The sequence below is a fragment of the Halichoerus grypus genome, chromosome 13 (assembly GCF_964656455.1).
Source record: "Halichoerus grypus chromosome 13, mHalGry1.hap1.1, whole genome shotgun sequence".
NCBI classification, from domain to species: domain Eukaryota; kingdom Metazoa; phylum Chordata; class Mammalia; order Carnivora; family Phocidae; genus Halichoerus; species Halichoerus grypus.
This window is the reverse complement of record NC_135724.1, coordinates 89,178,662-89,194,461: the sequence shown is the minus strand read 5'-3', so window position 1 is coordinate 89,194,461 and position 15,800 is coordinate 89,178,662. Positions and strand designations below refer to the sequence as shown.

Here is a 15,800-nt window from a genome sequence, read left to right as displayed (position 1 = left end):
TTTCTTTGAATTGAAGTGAAATTCACAGAACATAAAATTAACCGTTTTTGAAGTGGAGAGTTCAGTATCATATAGTCCCTTCACAATGCCGTGCAAGCATCCCCTCTGTCTACTTCCAGAACATTCTCATCACCCCGGAAGGAAACACCCGTTAGCAGCGGCTCCCCACCCCCTCCCCCAACGCCTGGCCACCACTAATCTACTTTCCGTCTCTATGGATTTTCCTGCTCTGGGCGTCCCATAGAGAGGGAGTCGCACAATGTGTGACCTTTTAGGTCCGGCTTCTTTCAAAGAAACATGATGTTTTTGAGGTTCATCCGCGTTGAAGCAGGGGTCTGTGCCTCATTCCTTTTTGTGTGTGAGGTAATGTCCACACCACATTAGATTTACCATCTTAGCCAGTTTTGAGTGTCCAGTTCGGTGGCGGTAAGCACACTCACACAGTTGTGCAGCCCCTCCCCCATCCGTCTCCGGAACATGCTCATCTTCCCCAAAGTGAGACTCCGTCCCCATGAAACACAAATGCCCTCTCCCCTGCCCCCAGCCCCCAGCGGCCACCCTTCCACTTCTCTGTGTCTGTGAGTGGGACTCTTCTGGGCGCCTCGTGTACGTGGAATCACAGAGTGTTTGGCCTTTTGTAACTGGCTTACTTCACCGAACATAATGCCCTCAAGATTCATCCCTGTTGTAGGTTGTAAGTTGTGATAGAACTGCACTGTTTTTTAAATTTATTTATTTGAGAGAGAGAGACAGAGACAGAGCATGAGCAGGGGGGAGGAGGCAGAGGGAGAGGGAGAAGCCGGCTCCCCGCCAAGCAGGGAGCCCGATGTGGGACTTGATCCCAGGAGCCTGAGATCATGACCTGAGCCGAAGGCAGACGTTTAACCAACTGAGCCACCCAGGCGCCCCTACATTTGTTTGTTTGTTTGTTTATGGCCGAATCATAGTCCACTGTATGGACGGGCCATATTTTGCTTATCCACTCATCTGTCGATGGACACTTGGGTTGTTTCCGGGCCAGTGAGATGTTGACTCTGGATGGGGACAGTGAAACACAGCCGGGCTCAGAGGGCCTGGGGGTCCGGAGGCAGGAGTTGTACCATTTCCGAGGGGCGCGGCCTTTGACACTTGCACCTTTCTGCACCTCGGTTTCTGTATCCATCCAACTGGGTAGAGATGCTCCCTTCCAGGGATGCCCCTGGGCTTGCAGCGACTGGACGTGCGTGGGGGGGGGGGGGGGTAGCTTGCACACTGAGCTGCCGTCTTCCTGCTCAGGGATGTGAGGCCTGGTGGTGCCTGGCCTTCCGCCCACCTGGGCTCCCCTGTGACTCCCCCTTGCTGGAAGTTCCTCTCCCTTGCAGAGGTTTCAGAGCCAGCCCCAGGAGAAGGTGGTGGCCGTGTGTCCTGCCTCCTGGTGGCCTCCAGAGCACTCGCTGATGCCTGCTGATAGCAGTAGGAGACACACGGCCTCCTGAAGCACCATCCCCTGGGCCCCTCCTTCAGGGCTCCGGGAAATCAAAGCTGGAGGGATGACATCGGCAGCCTCCTGGGGTGGCTGAGTCAGAGCAGAAAGCCAGTCTGGAACTCACTAAGTCACGCTTGCCTTCATTAGGCTAATTAACTTTCGATATGAATTAGCTTTATGAGCTGATTTAGGAAATCCATTACCATCCAGGGCCAGCTTGGTGCACAATGGTGCCTCGGAAGCTGTGCCGTACATTTCCTTCTCCGCCAATTAGGGGTGCTTAATTATTAACCTAGGGCTGGGTGGCTAATGAGGGCTTGCGTTCACCGTGCTTTATTTGAGAATTCTAAGGCTTTTTAAAATTAACCATAATATAGTTAAAATCGTCCTAGAAATCCTAAGTTGTGACCCATGTTGCAGGTGACTTGGAATGTAAACTAAGGCAGAGGGTTGATTTGTGGATGGAGGGTGAGTGGGGCTTCCGTGTGTGTAAACTGCCGGCTACTGGCTAATGGGGGGCGTTCACTGGTTAGGTTCTCAGGCTAGCCTACCCACAGAATTACCACCTACCAGGTGCCCGGTGACTGAGTTCTCGAGGCACCTCTTCTGACAGCCCTCTGCCGTTAACCCATTGTACAGACGAGAACACAGGCCCAGAGAGGAAAAGTGACTTCCCCGTGGACACGGAGCTAAGAGACTCAATGCCAGGCATTCTGGCTCCAAAACTCTAGGCTCAACTGCCACTTTAGATGGTTTACCATACCATGGACCCATTTTGGAGTTAAGTATGCTTTTGAGAGCCCACCCGGGAATCCAAGCATTATGTAAACTTTCTTTCTTTTTTTTTTTAAGTGGACAAACTTGTCCCGTGGTGCACTTGGAGAAGAAACACTTCTTACTTCCAAGGCTTAAGTGGAGCCTCCTGAGGCTGCCATGAAGAGAGTACTTGTTTGTGCCGGAATGTTTGTGCCTGGGGGGCAGGGTGCTCCTTGCTTGCTGGCACTCACCTGCACGGAGCCTGTGGGTGACATGAGTCCGGGACCCCGTGGGTGCCAGTCTTCGCCGACTCTTCAGGGGCGTGTCACAGATGGTGCTCTGTGTTACCGGAGACCCGGGTGTGCTGTCCCCTGTTTTCAGGGCTCAGGGGCCTTCCCTTGCTGCTTAGGTGTTGGTCGCCGAGTGGCACCGAGCTTTGGCAAGCCCCCATGCAGCTGGAGCTGAACAGACGGGGGTTTCAGGAGGTAGAGGTTTTATTTTTAGCCCCACAGCCTCTGTGATTCTGTCACTATGGAGATAGCAGGCTGGGGGCCCTCCATGCTTCTCCTGCCAGCGAGGAGAGAGGGTCCTGTTTCCTTCCTGCAACTTGGTTCCCCAGGCAGCCTCGGCTTCTCGGTCAAGACCTCCATCTGTGTGTGTGAGAAAGAGAGAGAGACAGACAGACAGACAGACAGGTGCTCCTGCTGCAGCTCACGATGAGGAAGGACGAGCTCTGGGCCCCGCCCTGCATGGAGGCCAGTGTCCACAGCCACTTTGTGCTTGGGCTGGATGGCACCAGGAGACCCGAGGCCCCATGGACCCTGTGCCGTGTGACCTTGGGCAGGTTGCTCCCTCTCCCTGGGCCTTCATTCCCTCTCCTGACAGGTTGGGATGATCCTGCTCTGGATCTGGTGACGTAATCGATTGGGGCAAACTATGAGTCTACAATGAGGTTTGAGTGCCATGAGTGTGTGTGTGTGTGTGTGTGTGTGTATGTGTGTGTGTGTGAGCGTGTCCAGTAATTATCGTAGATCACCTAGAATTTTTCCTGCTCTTTCATCTTGCTCCTGTTTCCCGTCATTTGGCTTCTCCAGTCAAAGGCAGAGAAGGAGGAGGTTGGAAGGAAAAGTATTTAGTCCTTTCCATACATTATCATAAAAGCCATGTCGAGGGAAGTTGAAACCAACCCCTCTCCCACTACCGATGTGCCATCCCTAGAGTTTATGAAAATACTCACTCTTCTGGTCCTGTGGCGAGTACGCCGCCTTGCCTCCGGCGGGAAGGGACACGCGGCCCCTTAGCTCCGTTCCTACGGAGACGTAGCTGAGGCTCCGAGGGGCCGAAGTATTTGTCCCGAGCTGCCCAGCTGGAAGCACCAGGGCTGGAACTGGTGTTTCTTGACTCCGCTGCACCCAGCACGTCCTCTGCGGCTCTGCACAGAACGGCGCGCGTGAAGTGGGCAGATGCCACTCTTTTCAGAAATCCTCCTTTTCGAATCTCAGGCGTGGCTATTCTCCAAAAATTGGAAGTAATGAGTGTTGATGAGGGTGTGGAGAGATGAGAAGCCTTGTGCACGCTGGTGGGAACGTGAAACGGGCAGCTGCTGCAGCAACAGTCCGGGGGTTCCTGAAACCGTGAGACACAGTCAGCCTGGGACCCAGCGGTTCCACTCTCAAAAGCACTGAGAACAGGGACCTGAACAGCTGTTTGTGCACCACGTTCCTAGCATCACTGTTCATAGGCAGAAGGTGGGAACAACCCAACCGTCCATCAGCCGGTGCATGGACGAACGTGGATGTCCATCCAGTGGAATATCGTTTAGCCATAAAAAAGGAGGGAAGGGCTCCCGGGTGGCTCAGTTGAGCATCTGACTCTTGATTTCGGCTCAGGTTGTGATCTCAGGGTCGTGGGATCGGCCTTGTGTCAGTCTCCATGCTCAGCCGGAGTCTGCTTGAGATTCTCTCTCCCTCTGCCCCTCCCCCTGCTTTCTCTCTCTCTCTCAAGTAAATAAATCTTAAAAAAAAAAAAAAAAAAAAGGAGGGGGTTTCTGACATGTGTGTGGGTGAAGCTCAAAAACATTAAGGTGGGTGAGAGAAACCAGTCACAAGAGAACAGTATTGTATGATTCTGCTTGTATGTGGAGCCCAGAATGGGCACATTCATAGAGACCAAAAGTAGAATGGTGGTGACCGGGGTCTGGGGGGAGGAGTTAGTGTTTAGTGGGTATAGAGCTTCTGTTTGGGATGATGAAAATGTTCTAGAAATTGTGGTGGTGGTTGCACAACACTGAATGTCCTGTGAATGGTGCATTTAAAAATGATTAAAATGGTAGGAAAAAAAAAACCAATTAGGCTTGTCTTGGACCTCAGGTGAGACTTGGGCTGGATCCCACCTTGCTTTTGCTTTTAGGGAGCCTCCCCCAGGCATCGGAAGAGACCCCGCCAAGGCCCCCCAGCTCAGCGGCAAGCCTGTGCACTGGTCCTCCTGCTCTTTGGGGAGGGTGTTCCTGGCAGTTAACGGCCAAGAGCAGTCCCTGTGTGTGCACGACATCCGTCTCTATGGAACACTTGTGCACCTGACGTCGGGCATGTCCTTTTATGGCGTTGCTTGCTCTCAGTGAGTGGAAAGATAAATACCTTTTCAAAGAGCAGATGCCATCTGCCCAGGGTCCCTGGCGTCCGCAGCTGCAAAGCGAGTGGGAGCCGGCTCCGCTGAGGGCAGGTGCAGCTGCAGCCCCCGGGGGAGTCAGGCGGGGGTGCGCAGAGGAACGGACCCTGCGTGTGGTCGAGGCCCCGTGCAGACAGCGCGGGTGTGTGGCCCTGCCACAGACCTGCTGGGGGACCGAGTGGGTCACCGGCTCTCACCGGTGGCTCTTCTGTTGGCTCACCTGCCTTTGGCTGGTCGTGAGATTTCAAGGGGAGTGTGTGTGCCTCGCACGGTGCCTGGTGCCTCTCAGCGCTTGGCAAGCCTTTGACTCACCCTTGCTGTGGCCTGCAGAGGTGCCGGGATCCCGGGTCTCTACCAGGGAGAGGTCACAGGCTTCCAAGAGTTCTGGGGGTGCAGCACAAGTGTGGCTGCCTGGGAGGGTGAGGCCTGTGCAGACTGGGGCAGGGAGGAAGGCGTGACGTGATTGGAGGGGTTCCAGGCCACACCAACCACCCCCCCACCCCCCCGCCGTGCCTCATGGAGCCTCCTGCTCTGTAGGCAAACCCCGGGGCTGCTTCTCTGTCTTCGTATTCGATTCCTGGGGCTGTGTAGCCAAGCACCGCACCCTGCGGGCCTTAAAACACAGAAACGTATTCTCTCACGGTTCTGGAGGTCAGAAGTACGCGCGCAGGGCGTGGGCAGCGTTCGTTCCTTCGGGGGGCTCTGAGGGAGAATCTGGTCCAGGCCTCGCTCCTCGCTGCTCGTGGTGGCCGGCTGTCCTTGGTGTAGCTTGACTCGCAGACACACGCCTCCTGTCTCCACCTCTGTGTCTGTGTGGTTGTCCTCCCTCTGTGTGTGTGTGTGTGTGTGTGTGTCTGGGTCTCTTCTTGTGAGGACACCAGTCATACTGGATCAGGGCCCCCCTAGTCCAGTGTGACCTCACCTTAACTAAGGTATCTGTAAAGATCCTATTTCTAAATAAGGTCACATTTTGAGGTTCCAAGAAGGGCATGAGTTTTGGGGGGCACACCCTTCAGCCCAGTGTAGTCTCCATACTGGTCGAATGAATGAGTGAGTGAATGACTGTGAAAAGCCATTCCTGTGTGTCTGCTCACGTGTGTTGGTACACAAGGTAGGGACATCCCTATTGACCTGGGTGTGTGAGGGAGAGGCTCCAGGGTCACCCCCTTCTCCCCGGCAGGCCCTCCGACCGCTGCCCTCTACACCCTGAGTCGAGCACGCTGGCCGCCTCCTGACTCATGCCCCTTCCCAGGTAGCAACAAGAACGTTTATTACAGGGAAAGTCATACACACCCAGGTTCTCTGCCCTTCCTTTCTGCCCAAGATCTCAAAGCTCTCTTTGTTTCTCTCCCCTCCCCTTGGAGCCAAGAAAGACTGTAGGGGTGGCCTGTGGCCTTGGGCAAATCAGCTCTCCTCTTTGAACCTGTCTCCATCTGCAGTTGTAGGAGGCTGAGCTGGGTGCCTCTGAAGGGCTCTTTTGCTCTATGATTACTTCTGTTTTACTGTGGAGAAAATTGTGAGCTAGGAAAGCATGCCTTTGGGCTCCACATGAGGCAGGACTCAAATCCAGATATTCCTCGGTCTTCTCTGCCACCTCCTATAGGAAGCCCTCTATGATTCACCCGATTTGTATATGGTTCCTCTAGTCCTCACTGTGCCCTGGGTGTGACCCATGAAATCACAAATACCAGCCTGCTGTTCAGATGGTGTACAGTTGTGTGTGTGTGTGTGTGTGTGTGTGTGTGTGTATGCATATTATACTGGGTTGTGGACCAGTCTCAAAAACATAAGCAGATGATTATTTATGAGCAGATGTACGAGAAGCAAAAAGAGAGAAAAACCCACTTAGATACTCTCAGTAGATTCCAGAAAAGCATTTGATAAAGTTCAAATCCATTACTCTTAATAACCTCGAGATTGAAGGATGGACACAAGATTGCAGTTGACAAAGAACGTCTCCAATTGGTAGCGACTTACCCCTTAATAACGAAACACTGTGGCAGCATCTTGCAAAGGATGTTTGAGGGGCCCAGAATGCTTTTGCAGATTGTGTCACAACAGTGTCTAGAAACTCCTGCTGGGAGAGGCATCCCTTTGAGACACGCTTACCCCCTGCCATCAATATTAAACATCTTTGTAGATTGAAGCCAGGCCAGCGGGCTGGGAAAAGGAAGTGCAGAACTCCTGGAAAGGAGCTTGCAGAATTAATGTTTTGAAATGGATACAGTGTTCCTCTTAGGTTTTCGAAGTAGACACACTGAAAAGTAATTAGAAGTAGTGAGACAGTGTGGTGGCCAAGCCCCAAAATAGGTACGCAGCCACCATCACTCTCCTAGGTGTCAGAGGTCACAGGCAGGTAGATTGATGGGAAGAAGCATGTTTGGCATCGGGCTTGGGTGTCCACAAGCCGGTGGCCTTCTTTCCTGGTTAGAAATAAGAGTAACAGCCAGGAGGTCTTGGGCAGCTCCTGCACCTGCTTTGCCTCCCTGAAGCCCAGAATCCCGGGAAATGTAGGGACAGTGATGCGATGCAGAGCATTGCAGATCCCTCCCGGGGTCAGGTGGAGGCTGTTTCGTGGGGCTGAGCTTCCCGTCCACTGTTGGGATTATGGAGGTGTGGCCAGGGAGTCAGGAGCCCGGCACCCCGAATCTGGTGGTCCCATTTCGTGTCTGTGGGGTTTAGACTGAGCTCCCTGAAGCAGAATTTCCTCTGTGATAAGAGGGCCCACAACGCCATCCTCACACACTTCTGGGGAATCTCTGAGAATGTCTTAAGCTCAGCACCAATCCCGGACTGGGGACACAACATGTGGAAAGAGGACCTCAGTATGTTCTCCAAGATGGGCCCTCAGGGTCACCTGGTCACCCTGTCGCGTGTCCTGCCTGGGCATCCCCAGGGTGGCTGGTGAGGAGAGTCCGGGTATCGGAAGCCCTGGTAGAAGCCAGAGCACAGACGGGGCCACATGTGGTCATTCGGCTGAGGTCACCTCAGGAGCTTCGGGGCCGAGGAGGTCTTCCCATGGCCCCGGTAATGCTCCTGCTCTTTCTCGAAGGCACTTCTTGCCTCTCTTTGGTAAACGGTGGACATTAGGTATAATTCAGTCTCTTAGGGATTTCTGAATCACTCAGCAGGCCGGCCCCACGAGGATGCAGATGGAGCTTGGCCGTGGGAGCAGGGCTGTGCTCAGAGGGATGGGATGGGGCGTGGCTGCCAGACGGCCCTCGGGCTGAGCCCATGGGCTCCCACTAATTCCTTGTCAGGTAGCCTTCCCTTTTTCCTCTCTCTTTTCCTTTTCTCTCCTCGGTGCGGTTTTGCTGCTGTTAATTTTTTGCCTTGGTTTAGCCACGGTCGTGGTACGACCCTCCCCCCCCACCCCCGGCGGGGGCCAGTGTAACTGAAGTTCTTGGGCTTTGTGACAGCTTTTTCCGGGCAGCCTGGTGACCTTGCTCTGCTGGTCAGCCCACTTCTAAAGGGTCAGGGTTGCTGGCCACTGTCAGACGGGTTGTGGACGTTCATAGGGCAAGAGTTTCCAAGCTGGGTTCGCACCAATCCCTGGGGAGCTTTTTAAAAAGTATTATTGCCTCACTGGAAAAGTGATGGCTTTTTGATCTACTTTCTGATTTTTTAGGAATGTATGGTTATGCAATTAAAAGGTGACCTGGAATAGGGTCTTAAAAAATATTTTAAAATCATTTGGACCACTCGTTATTTTCTTTGCATTCTTCTGTATCAAAAGAAACATTAAATGTTGGCTTTTTAAAAAATATAGTTAACTGAAATTTAAATTTTAAAAACTCTCATTCAATAAACTTCCCTTTAAAAAAAATTAATTTATTTAAGTCACCTCTACACCCAGTGTCGGCTTGAACTCACAACCCTGGGGTCAAGAGTCATACACTCTTCCGACTGAGCCAGCCGGGTGCCTTCTTGTCCAGTAAACTTCTAACAGCAACTTACCCGTACCGTCCGTGGTGTGTATCGTCCTTTAATGAGTCTGCTTTTTCTACCGAGATAATCAATTATCAACCAGTTCCTGTTTCCACTCTACTCTTCCTTCCCTAACAGCTCAAGACTCACAGCTTTCTAGTCTTCAAAGAACATTTATAATTTTTCAAATGCTTTTCTCACTATCCATTCACTTAATCATCCACTTATTCTTTCATTTATTAAAAAAAATTACAAAACACACACATAAAATTGTACATGATGTTATGCCAGGCATTAGCCGGGTTTTAAAAATAAATTAGATATGTTCTTTGATTTATGGAGCTTGAGACTCATCAGTTATGATAAAATAATAAAATAGAGGATGGGGTGCCTGGTGGGCTCAGTTGGTGGAGCAGGTGACTCAGTCTCAAAGTTGTGAGTTCAAGCCCCATGTTGGGTGTAATGATTAGTTAAAATAAAATAAAATAGAGGATAAAGGCCATACTTGATATGAAAACCATTCTTTGGCTACGTAAACACCTTACACTTGGTACCAAGCTGACTTGTTTGTACTCTTGTCTGTGGTTTCCCTATTTTTCTCCCCAGAGGCGACTACCATCGCTAAGTTTTGTGCATGTGTGTACTCTCTCAGGAAGATTCTCTGCATATATGAATATGTATTACTTAGGGAAAAAAAAACCTCACAAATGGCTGCCTACCATTGTGCTCCTGCTATTTTGACTTAACAATTGGTAAATCCTGGCCGTGGCCCTATGTTGGTTCACTTAGATTGCCCAGGCTTCTTTAATGCTGGGCTTCGTGTTCGTTTGATGGATGTATCATCATTAGTTAAATCTGTTTCACAGCGTTTTGTATTGTAATGGCAGAAGCCTGAAAGCAAAAAGTGCCGCAGCGAGTCTCCATCCTGGTCTGGAGGTTTTCATGCACATTTCCTCTCCTATCTGTGGACTAAATTCCCAGAAGTAGAACTGCTAGGTTGAGGGGTGTTTTCCTTTTATTTTCCGTAGCTGTTGCTAAAGTGCTCTCCATAAAGGTAGTGCCAATTTACACTCCCACTTACAATGTGTGAGTGCGAGGCAGTGGTTTTTAACCTCAAAACCCCAGGCAAGGAAGAGCTTTTAAGTAAAATGAAAATCTGGAGAAAACCGTGTGAGAGCCTTTTCCACCGCAAAGGGCAGCTCTAGCAGAGTTCCTGGCACAGCTGGTTAAGGACGCCGGCTCCCATTAGGGGCCCACTTGCACACGGCACGGGGGGGGGCCCTTGATTCCTCCTGGCGGGTGGTGCCTGGGAGGTGTCTTCCTGGTGGGGGCTGCCCCTCCTCTGTCAACTTGTCCATCACCAAGAATCCGAGAAGCACCAGATGCTTTAAAATTACAACAGGACCTGTAAAATTACAAAATAATTTTGCTAAGGTAAGAATATTATTATTTTTTTTTAAAGATTTTATTTATTTATTAGAGAGAGACAGAGCATAAGCAGGGGAAGCAGCAGAGGGAGAGAGAGAAGCAGGCTCCCCACTGAGCAGGGAGCCCGATGTGGGGCTTGATTCCAGGACCCTGGGATCATGACCTGAGCCAAAGGCAGATGCTTCACCGACTGAGCCACCCAGGTGCCCCAGGACATTATCTTTAAAGAGCTATATGACTCACAGACTTTACCAGGGGCTGGAGGAGGGACAGTGGGAAGTATGTTTTAAGGGGTACAGAATTTCTGTTTGGGAGGATGGAACATACTGGAGAGGGATGGTGGTGATGGTTGTACAAATGCTTAAGATGGTAAATTTTGTGTCCTGTGTAATTAACCACATACACAGAACAGCATCTGTTCCCTGTAGCCATCCTCTTGTGAGCAGAGGACACTAAGAAGTAGGAAAGATCTAATCTAAGAATGCCAAGAGAATGTATATGGAGCTTTTTGAACAGCTTGCTCCGTTAAGCATGTTCTCATGTCACCTTGAACTGGCAAGAGTTTGTGGTGCCTGGTGCTGACCACCCACCCGGGTGTGAGAGCCACTCCGGAGACGTTGAGGGCGGGAGACAGAGACCTCCCTGGGGAAGGAGCTCGTCTGGGCCTGTAGGGGCTCCATGGTCCCCGAAAAGATCCCGCTTCTGACATGAGGGCCTGAGGCTGGCCTCCCCCATCCTGAGGTGCTGTCTCGGAAATGAGACAAGAAGCTTGTCCCTGGCCCGCTGCTGGGTGTTTTCTGAGCCTCCTATGAGTGAGCCTCCACAAGCAGTGACTGGGTGTGATCTTTGTCACCAGATTCCTGTGTCCCCAGTGGCTCAGATAACGTTTGCAAAAAAGAGCATTTGCCTTGTCCCACCTAGAAGCTGGGGAGTAGAGCGGACGTCTGTCTGAGACTGCTCGGAGGCTCAGAGTAGATGCTGGGGCTCCAGGGATCTGACCAGCACGGAAGAGTGTCCCAGAGTTGTCACCTGGCCTTTTGCTCTGTCACCAGCCTCCTTGAGGTGCTGGGCATGTGACCCGTGGAGCCTCGGCTTTTAGAGGGTGTGTGCGCGAGCTGTCTCTCACTCAGGCAACGCTGCTTCGGTGGAGAAAGGGCCTTGTGCCGTGTCTGGCCGTGGGTTATGACTTTTTTCAGGGTCCTCTGTCCATGCATGGGTCTCTGGTCCTCCCCCTACTTGCAGAGAGTGAAGCATGTGTCCCAGGAAAGAGCAGGACCCCGGGTTGGTTCCGAGGCCACGGAGAGCCCCCTGATGTGGACCAGCGTGTCCTGGCCACCCTGGGACTGGGCGACCCGCTTGTGATCACTCCGAGCCACACTGTCTCACCCCGTGCTGCATGGCTCAAACTCCGATTCCAGGAGGCGAGGTGGCCGCATGGCACCAGAGCCCAAACCGGGTGCTACCCAGTCCCTGAACACCCTGGCTGGGGCGTTTTATGTCTTAGAGTGTTTTGGTTGTGAAAGAGCCCCGAACGCTGTGGGTTCATGGTTGACGGAAACATAGCCCTACCTTCCCTATGGTGCGCCCATCTGAAAGCCTTTGTCAGAGCCTGAAGCCACCACGGGAGGCCACCCAGGCACCTGTGACGAGTTTCCATTTGACTCACGTTTGTCAAGAAGGTGACACGACCTACCGAATTCAGAGGCCACTGTGATTGCTGAGCTGACATAGCTCCTCATGTGGGTGGTGAGCGTACGCTTCCCATTAAGAAAATCGCTACTTTTGAACAGGCTCCGAATGGAACTTTCTTGCTTTTACTAATGAAACAGCCCACCCAACACCCCAAATTCCTTAAAAAAGGAAAACATTTAATGTCAACCCAGAAATTCAGCTTGGTATCACAATTCAGCAGAGCCACATGGGACAGAAGGAAGAAGTTCTCACGTGGGCAAGGTGAAGGCTGCCATTCTCCGTCCTCCTGGAGCCGCGATACCGGACCCTTGTCCCTGCCCCCACCCCCGAGCGTGACAAAGCTTCAGTAGAAGCAGCTTCAAACACAAGCGAACGGCGCCGGATTTGCCTGAGAATCCGCAGCAGCCCCACGGGATCGCTGGAGAAATCCCCCAGGTGGCTGCAGATTCGAGCTGTCTTGCCGAGTGAAGTCTTGTTTGGAGCACTCGAGGCCCGAGGGGGTCCTTGATAAATGGAAGTGAGACTGTTATTATCGCTGCTCAGCCCAGACAGAGCAGAAGGTGGGAGTTTGAGGGCTCTGCTCTCGGCCCGCAGGGGCGGAGGCCAACGGGGCACAGGCCGGCGGAGACTCGGGCTGCAGACCCCTCTCTCGGGTCCCCGTGGTTGGGAGCGAGCCGGGGCCGGGCCTCCATCAGCCCAGCCTCCATCAGTCCAAGGCGTAGCCTTTGTGGACGGGCGTGTGTCTGACCACAGATTCTGCGTCGAGTAGCCAGATGGTCTAAACATCCCGTCAGTGGTACGGAATGTAACCCTTTTCCGTCATCGTCACGTGCTGCCGTGTTGACATTAACAAGGAGGAGGAATTACTCAGGAGCTCACCACAGTCAAGAGCAGTTGGGCCACCAGCTGAGGGGACAGCTTTCAGGGCAAGCTCGGCCGCCTCTTGCTGCCTCCTGCCCGAACACCGAGTCCTTCACGTGGAGACCCCAGGGAGCATTCCCTTAGAGCTCTTAGCAGGGAAAAGTTTGTTTCTTAGCATGAACCAGGATGTTTTTCACTATTGGCAAGAGCTCTGTGGCCCAGCAGATTTCCCTCTTTGCTTTGCCTACCAGGAAGCACACAGCTAAAATTTTTACTCATTTGCTTATAGATTGTCCTCAGGAGTCTTAGGTTTTCTCCTTCTTTTTTGGTTTCTTTCTTTCTTTATCCATCTAGTGTTTGGGGGATGCGAACCTAGGTTGTAAGGTTTTGGGAAGCAGGTAGTATGAGTGGGGCTTGGATCCGTGAAGAGCTCTCATCGTGGGCTTAGCGTGTGCTTGCTTGGTGCAGAACCGGTCGATATCTGATCTCCCTGAACTGCTAACTAGGTTGGTGATTATTATAGTCTCAGTGGCTTATCCCAATAAAGAGGCTTGTTCTCACTCTTGCAGTTGACTTGGATGCTCTGGGGGTGGCCTCCATGCAGTGACTCGGGGATCCAGCATCCTTTCCTGTGGTGTTTCTGCCACCCCCTGGGGTTCCCTTGGGGTCCTCCCCTGGACCTGGGCAGTCAGCTGGCTGGTGAGTGAAGACAGAGGGCGTTGAGGATCACGTGGGCATTTTAGGGGCCAGGCTTGGAAGGGGTGCACATTCCCCTACTCACAGAACTACTCTCCCAGTCCCACCTTGAGTCTGGGGGCTACAGATGTCACTTAGGAAGAGGAAACTGGACCGCGCCAGACCGGCACAGGAAGCACTGTGGAAAGAACGGTCTGTGACGGGCACAGAGACGAGAGCGGGGTTCTCAGGAAGCAGAGCTGGAGGAGTGTGGGTGCCCGCCTTGTAAATCCTGGCACCGGTCATCTGGCCTGTGTTCAGTGTTCCGGATTACATTCCCGCACTCCCTTCTGCCGAAACTAGAAGGTTGCAGAATGTTGGGGCTGAATGGAGAGGCCCCGTAGAGGTCAGCCTCCTCACTGGACACATGGAGAAATGGATCCCAGAGGAGGGAACTGACCCACCCAGAGCCAGCCCAGCGAGAACTCTGGTCTCAGCCCCATCCCTGGGGTCATCCCCTGCCCCCCCCCACACACAGGGAGCATCTGCGTGCATAGTGTACACATCTCTGCCCTGGACAGGACGGTCGAGTCAGTGAGCAGAAGGCCTGGCTGCTGCGACGGACAGTTGGAGAGACCCCCGGCCTGCACAGCAGCTGTTGGATTTCAGCACGTGTTCTGTTGGGATTCGGGAGTAGAAAAGGGGTCTCCTCCTGGGACTTATTCAGGCCTTGTCTTTGTGACTCACCTGTGAGCACGTGAAAGACCTGCATCGGTCTCACATTAGGAACAGACATTTCCCCCAAAGCCATTGGAGATCCTGACCGCTGTGTCAGTCATCCATCGCTGCAACAGAGTGCTCTCCAACTTAGTGGCTTAAAACATCAACCATTTTATTTGCTCACACCATGGCAATTTGGGCAGGGCTTGGTGGGGACAGCTCATCTCTGCTCCGCTGGTGTCAGCTGGGACAGCTTGCCTGGGGGCGGAAGATCCATTTCCAAGATGGCCCCACTCCCATGGCTTGTAAGTCGGGGTTGGCACTGGGCTCTATCAGCTGGAGCTCTTGGCTGGGACGGTGGTTCCCCTCTTCATCCCCTCTCCCCGGGGCTGGCTTGGGCTTCTCACAGCTCGGGGATCTCCCGAGAGTTGGGCTTCCTCCATGGTGGCTGCTTCCCCCCAGCACACAAACACAGAAGCATGCAGGCCTCCTCCTCCGCCTCCTTTTTTTAATCTAATTTTTTATTGTAGTAAAATACACATAACATAAAACTTACCATGTTAGCCATTTCCAAGTGTCCAGTTCAGTGGCATTAGGTGTATTCACTCTGTTGTGCGGCCTTCACCACCCTCCCACCTCCAGAACTCTGTCGTCTTGCAAGGCTGAGGCTCTGTCCCTGTTGCACAACAACTCTCCCTCCCTCCGCAGCCCCTGGCGCCTACCCTTCTACTTTCTGTCCCTGTGAACGAGACTCCTCGGGGTACCTCAGGTGGGTGGAACCACGCGGTATTTGTTCACTTGTGACTGGCTTGTGTCCTCCGGGCTCATCCACAATGGTCTTCCTTTTTAAGACTGAGCAATACTCCACTGTGTGGCCGGACCACGTTTTGTTTATCCATTCATCCGTGGATGGACACTTGAGTGCTGTCCACCTTTTCCTTTCGTGAACAGTTGCTGCTCTGAACAGAGGTGTGCAAATATCTATTTGAGTCTCTCTGCCTTCAGTTCTTGGCCAGGCCTTCCTCAAGGCTGGGGCCCGAACCTGGCCCAGGGCTACTTCCAGCCCGTTCTGTCGGTTAGAACGGGGCTTGGGGCCAGACTAGATTCAGAGGGCCGGGACTGCGCGAGGCCGCGGCTCATTGGGTCCGCCACGGTAACCGCCTGCCACAACCACTCTGGGAAAAGATCTTTGCGGAGAGGCCGGTGGGCCCGCTCGCACACACCCTCCAAGGCCTGGCTCCCCTCTCGGCTGCCTCTGGACGCCCAGATGCCTGCGGCCCGGGCTTCCGGAGGCGAGGTTCTGCTGGAGAAGCTCAAGCCAGAGCGGGGCTGTCCCCTCCCTCCCGGAGGCTGCAGCGCTCACGGTCTATTTTGTATCACTAGTGGCTGTGCCCCCTATTATATAATCTGTTATTCTGTGCCGCACCAGGCCCTGGTTACTTGTCAGAAGTTTCTAGAAGCCAGCTGTATCAGCTCCAGGCAACTGGGGGTGCTGCCTGTCCCTCATAGTATTAGTCACTCTGTACTTAGCTAAATTTAACTTTTTATCATCCAAATGATATTTTTGTGGGCTTGGAATTTTACATAATGCTACCAACTGCTGCGGGCT

General features: G+C 52.8%; 1 protein-coding gene and 1 long non-coding RNA gene across 8 annotated transcripts in view; one reads left to right on the top strand and one right to left on the bottom strand.

The window, feature by feature from the left end:
- PITPNM2 (phosphatidylinositol transfer protein membrane associated 2) overlaps positions 1–15,800 on the top strand; it is a 132,892-nt gene that overhangs the window by 9,788 nt on the left and 107,304 nt on the right. The gene's annotated exons all lie outside the window — the stretch shown is intronic.
- LOC144379944 (uncharacterized) lies at positions 13,077–15,799 on the bottom strand. Its single transcript, XR_013443544.1, has 3 exons — positions 14,748–15,799; positions 14,219–14,449; positions 13,077–13,492 (listed from the first exon to the last, which is right to left on the bottom strand). It is a non-coding gene; the product is annotated as an uncharacterized LOC144379944 (long non-coding RNA).